General features: G+C 35.5%; 1 long non-coding RNA gene across 1 annotated transcript in view; it reads right to left on the bottom strand.

The window, feature by feature from the left end:
• LOC109168190 overlaps nucleotides 1–6,245 on the bottom strand; it is a 6,463-nt gene extending 218 nt beyond the window's left edge. Inside the window, exons 1-2 of the long non-coding RNA XR_002052031.1 lie at nucleotides 6,235–6,245; nucleotides 2,557–2,563 (exon numbers count right to left, since the gene is read on the bottom strand). This is a non-coding gene — a long non-coding RNA (uncharacterized LOC109168190). The remainder of the gene's footprint in view (nucleotides 1–2,556; nucleotides 2,564–6,234) is intronic.
• Nucleotides 6,246–6,646: the final 401 nt, after the last annotated feature.

Below are 6,646 nucleotides of genomic sequence, written 5' to 3'. Positions count from 1 at the left end.
ATTTAAAATCGTGGATGAAAATTGGTAGAATTTATTTGTTAAAGAAACTCTTATGGTCCAATTAAAAGTCGGAGATATAAATTGATAAATGTAAATAGTCAAGGGACCATTCATGAAATTAACTCATTTCTTAATTGTGGATATATAGTTCAAATTATGCACAACATTACGCCATGCATGGTGCACACAGTTGCACAACATAATTTACAGTGGTGGAGCGTTGGGGCCAGAGACGGAGCCAAAGGGGGTTAGGGGGGGTGGGGGCAGCTGCCCCCCCCCCCCCACTCCACCCCCACCCCTTATATAATATTTGTATGTATCACTACTACAGAAAATAGCTTTAACTTCGGCTAAATGACCCCATTTAACGTCGGCTAACCTACGACGTCGACTAAAGAGACGTTGTAAGAAAATAAACGACGTGGGTTATTTAACCGACGTCGTATGTTTTTTAAAATTAAAAAATAAATATACGACGTTGGCTAATAGGCTATTAGCCAACATCGTATGTATATATATATATATATATATATATATATATATATATATATATATATATATATATTTAAAAACCTATACGACGTCGGCTAATAGGCTATTAGCCGACGTCGTATATTTTTTTAAAAACAAATTTATACATACGACGTCGGCTAATAGTCTATTAGCCGACGTCGTAAATTTATTATTTAATTTTAAAAAATATACTACGTCGGCTAATAGGCTATTAGCTGACGTCGTATTTATATATTTTTTTAAAAAAAAAATATACGACGTCGGCTAATCAGGAAGGACACAAAAATGAGTAGTTTATAATGGCATCCCAAGCAAAACATCGAAACACCGGGACCCTAAACGAAACATAATCAACTTCCCATATTTCTTCAATCACACCATAATATGACAACTCTGCAAACATGGGATTTTGCTCTTTCGAACTACTGAAATGCATTGAATTTGCAACCAAAGTAACTCCACTGTTTTGCATAGTGCTCTTTTCATCTTGAGCTTTTGTATAAAAAGAAAACCCATTAATGTCATATCCATTATGACATAAGACATCCAAACCAGGACCATGTGCTAACCATGAAACAGTTTCAGAAACATTATTCTCTTTAAGAACTTTATTTTTAAACCAACTGATAAAAGTTCGATTATGTTCGCCCACAATCCACATGTCTGTCCTTCTTGGATTTTGCTCCCTAATCAACGCCTTGTGTTCATCTAAATACGGTTCGACTTCACTTGTATTATGCAAGATGTATAAGTGTGTCTGCTCAACATCTTCACGAGGCATAATATTCACTTTGACTCCTCGAGTACCCTTCCCAGTAATTCTTCCTTCATGTCGATTCCTAGAAACTCCAATAGACTCAACTCCTGCCAAATATTCAGTACAAAACTTAGTAACCTCCTCAGCAACATAGCTTTCAACAATAGATGCTTCCGGCCTATATCGGTTCCTAACATAACCTTTTAATACTTTTATGTACCGTTCAAATTGGGTACATCCACCTCAAATAAGCTGGACCGCAATGTTTGATCTCTCTAACGAAATGCACAAGCAAATGAACCATGATATCAAAAAATGATGGTGGAACGTGCATTTCTAGCTGACACAGTGTAACAATGATTTCATTTTGCAATTCATCTAATTTGTCTGGATCAAAAACTTTTCCAAAAATTGCATTGAAAAAGAAACAAAGTCTTATGATGGTGTATCTCAACTTTTTAGGCAATATGTCTCTAACAGCCACTGGCAATAGTTGTTGCATTTAAACATGACAATCATGAGACTTCAACCCCACTAACATTAAATCTTGCATATTAACAACTCTACTGATATTTGATGAATACCATTGTGGTACCTTTACTCCACTTAAACACTCACAAAAACTTATTTTCTCCTTTCTTGATAAAGTATGAGAAGCGGGAGGCAAATATGTTTTCTTACCCTCGGAACATGGAGCTAATGTAGGTCATATACACATTTCAACCAAATCCAATCTAGCATCGAGTCCTTCTTTAGACTTACCTTTTATGTCTAAAATAGTTCCAACCAGACTATCACATACATTTTTCTCCACATGCATCACATCAATACTATGTCTCACATCTAGTGTCTTCCAATATGAAAGATCAAAGAATATAGATTTCTTTTTCCACGGACTCTTCTCATTTGTAGATTTTGACCTCTTACCTCTTTGAGATTTAAGCTTCTGAGTCTTACCAAAAGTAACATTGATGCATTCAACTCGTTCATATACTTGATTCCCAGTCAATGGTTGTGGAGCATCTGTATGGTCTTGCACCCCATTGAATGCCTTTTTTTAAATTTCAATAAGGATGAAATTTATCAAGAAATCTCTGATGCCCCATGTATAGAGTCTTTCTACCATTAACAAGTTGATGATAACATGTATTATCTTCAGATATGGGGCATGCCTTATGACCTTTGACACTATATCCAGACAGATTTCCATAAGCTGGAAAGTCATTGATTGTGCAAAAAAACATTGCATGCAACTTAAAAGTCTCATTCCGGTATGTGTCAAACACCAACAACCTTCATCCCATAATTGCTTCAAGTCATCAATTAAAGGAGTCAAATAAACATCTATATCATTACCTAGTTGTTTTGGCCCATAAATCATCAAACATAATAATATGTATTTTCATTTCATCCACAACCAAGGGGGTACACAGATTATAAATTATCAACATAACTGCCATGAGCTATGCTTGCTACTTAGATTCCCGTGGGGGTTAATACCATTAGTACAAAGTCCATGTCTAAGATTTCAGGAAATGCATTATCAAATGTTATCCATTGAGAAGAATTAGTCGGGTGTCGAAGCTTGCCATCAAAAATCCTTTGATCTGCATGCCATGTTAAGTTCTTCGTATCACTTGGATTTGCAAACAGGTGCTTAAATCTTGGAAGACTTGGGAGATACCAAAAAACTTTAGCTGGTGGCCTTTTCAAACGTACTTTACCAGCAACATTCTCGCTTGTTTCATAACGAGATGCCCCACATATTGGACATGCATGCAAGTCTTTGTAATCATTTCTAAACAATATGCAATCGTTAGGGCAAGCTTGTATCTTTGTATATCCCATACCCATTGGACACAAAATCTTTTTGGCATCATACGTACTATTGGGAAGTTCATTACCATCTTGAAGCATGTCCTTTACTATTTCAAGTAACGCAGTAAAGCTCTTGTAGCTCCACCCATTCCCAATTTTCAAGTTGAATAATTTTAATATAGCATATAATCGGGAATATTTACTACACCCCGTCCATAACGGTTGTTTTGAATCATTCAATAATTCATCTAACTCATTTGACCGATTGGTAAACTCTTCTCCAACATCGCGAAACATTTTATCCAACCGATCTTCAGACTCATTATCTTTATTGTCAACATACACATTAGATGTCGTAGACACACCGCGTTCACCGTGCCAAATCCATTGTGTATAATATGGATTAATCCCATTAACGATTAGATCATCATATATGTCCTCTTCACCTAACTTTTTCTGATTATAACATTTCTTACAAGGACACAACCACCTGTTATTACTATTCGGAAGGTTACTCTTTGCAAAGTCTAAAAATTTTCTAACTCCATCTTCGTATTCCGTACTAAGTCAATTAGCTATCATCCAACTTTTATCCATCACGTACAAGCCAATCTAGATAATAATAACCCTAATTAAACATTTGTTAACACTATTTTAACAAATTTCTATAATAATAACTACTACAACAACTACATTAATTTTAGTATTTACATAGTGCAAACAAGTAGCATTTCATGGACGCAAACAAGTAGCATTTATCCATCACGTACAAGCCAATCTAGGTAAAATAATAATAACCATTTGCCAATTCTAGATGCTTTCTTATACATCCTAACTAACCAAAGAACATGCCAAACACAATGTGTATTGAATCTTGCTAAACACAACTCACTTGATAAATTTGATGATTGGAAAGTTCGTATGCAGGTAGACTTATCGGCACTACACGATGAAATGTGGGAAGTTATTTCCACTGGCCCTATAGAAATATTAAAAATCAATACGGCTTTTGTTATATCCCTAGATGCTCCACAGTACATACAAAAGCCTAAACCGAAATAGACATTGGATGATAGAACGCGGAATAATCTTGACAATATTGCCAAGGATATTCTATTCAAAGCCGTGGATGATACAATATTTCCGAAGATCCGAAAGTGTGCTACTGCTAAAGAAATATGGGAAACTCTCATCAAGATTGGCGAAGGAGATGAACAAGAAAAATACAATAAGCTCACAATCGCCAAGAAGAAGTTTGAAGATTTCAAAATGCTCTCAAATGAAAGTGTTGCAGACATGGAAGCTCAAATGATCAAAGTTCTTGGAGAGATTAGTGATCTTGGAAAAAATATTAGCCAAAAAGAAATTAATCTCAAAATCCTACGAGGCTTACCATCTACATGGGATATGAAGGTTACGGCTATGCGCGATCACCGAGATCTAAGAATGTTGTCAACAAACAAATTATTTAGTGATCTAAAAGCATATGAGTTCGAAATGAAGGCCAAAGATGATGATGTTCATGAAGCTCGAAATTCTGCTCTAATGGTCGAACAACCGTCAACCTCCAGGTCAGTAGAAAATAACGTTGATTTTATGACTGACGAACAGTTTGCTTTTTTTGTTAAAAAATTTAGAAGGTTTATGCGAAAAGGAGACAACAAAAATTCTGCTCGTGGAAAATTCGTCTCTCGCATATCACAAGAAGAAAAAGTCGAAGAAAACAAGGATTTGTGCTACAATTGCCACAAACCTGGACATTTTAAAATAAATTGTCCATATCCGATCATTAGCAAGTATCAAGGAAAAAATGCTGAATCTACGCCGAACAAATCCGAAACCAAAAGGGTCCAGCGTGACAAAAGAAAAGCTCTCATAAGCAACGAACCAAACAAAAATGATGATTCAAAGGATTCATCATCAAGCCATGAAAGTTCATGTTCGGATGATGATACGGCGCTAGTGTGCAAGTCAATTGAGTTGAGTACAAGTGAAGATTGTCTTATGGCTCTTGAAGCAGAGGAAGAAGAGGTAACATCTAATTCTTTTAAATCTGTTAATTCTTCTTTTTCTCGTGAATCGATTGACAGTCTAATGCGAGAATGTCAAGAGATTATGCTCACTCATCCTCAACTCAAGGAGCGCAATAATATTCTAATTCTTGAAAAAGAAGAAATGAATAAAAAATTGCAAGATGCTTTACTTGAAGTGAGTAAATTGAAGAATGAAAATATTCATCTTCAAGAACAGTGTAAAGCAAGAGAGGTTAGAGAACATAACCTTCGGGCAACCATTGCTACGTTCACTAACTCGTCCAAAATAATGGATAAAATGGTGAGCATGCAAAAGTCATCAGGATATAGAACCAGAATCGGTTATGACTCCACATGTTCTCAAACCCCTCAAAATCTGACTAATTCTACTACTACTTTAAATAATAAAATTCAAGTGGTAAAATTTGTTAAAAGTCAGAATAGCACGATGAGACAAGGACTTGGCTATCAAACAAAAGCAAAATTGAATGTTGAAAGGCCGAAACAAATCTACACTACGGCAAAGCAACAAAAATTCTTCAAGCAAAGATATGCCAAAGAGTCACGTGCAAAAAGATTTCTTAGAAAAGAGGTAAGCTTTTCTAGAAATAAAGTTGGGAAATTTTATTCCACTCATAAGGATTGGTTGTGTAATAGATGTAATGCTTTTTATAGACCAAAACAACAATCCTCTTCCCAGGTGCCAAAATATAAAAATGTTTTTCAAAATTCGGCGCCAAAAAGGTTTTCAAAAGTGAGTTATGATTATCGTGTCTCAAATGGTTACAAATCGCCTCATCTTAATTCAATAAGATCAAGGTGGGTTTGGTTACCAAAAATCACTAACAGTAAAGGACCCAAGCAAGTATGGGTACCTAACGTTAATTAATCTTTTTTGCAAGATGTTTGGTACATCGATAGTGGTTGCTCACGCCACATGACTAGAAATAAATCATATCTAGTGAATTTTAAAGAAATCGATGGACCAAAAGTTATATTCGGAGGAAATCAAAATTATGGAATTACAAAAGGAGTTGGCACGATCAAGAAAAATGGATTAAAGATTGAAAATGTTTCATTCGTTGAAGGCTTGAAATTCAATTTGTTGAGCACTAGTCAATTTTGTGATAAAGGTTATCTTGTATAATTTTCTAAAGATAATTGCCTAATCAAAAATGAGCTCACAAATGAAGTTGTACTCTCTGGAAAAAGGCGAAAGAACATGTATGTTGTTGATTGGAGTACAAGCAAAGATTCAGTGTGCTTAATGGCCAAAAATTCGAATGAAGCAAATTGGGAATGGCACAGAAAGCTCAATCACTTAAACTTCAAGACTATCAATCAACTTGCAAAGAAGAATTAGTTGAAGGCTTGCCAGATATTATCTTCAAGAAGGACAAAGTGTGTGATGCATGCCAACGCGGAAAGCAAATCAAATCATCATTCAAATCAAAGACGCACGAGTCAACGTCAAGACCGCTAAGCTTACTACACATGGACTTATTTGGACCGGTTGATCCAATAA

The sequence above is a fragment of the Ipomoea nil genome, unplaced genomic scaffold (genome assembly GCF_001879475.1).
Source record: "Ipomoea nil cultivar Tokyo-kokei standard unplaced genomic scaffold, Asagao_1.1 scaffold0117, whole genome shotgun sequence".
NCBI classification, from domain to species: Eukaryota; Viridiplantae; Streptophyta; class Magnoliopsida; order Solanales; family Convolvulaceae; genus Ipomoea; species Ipomoea nil.
The sequence above is the reverse complement of the archived record's forward strand: the minus strand, read 5'-3'. Positions and strand labels throughout refer to the sequence as shown.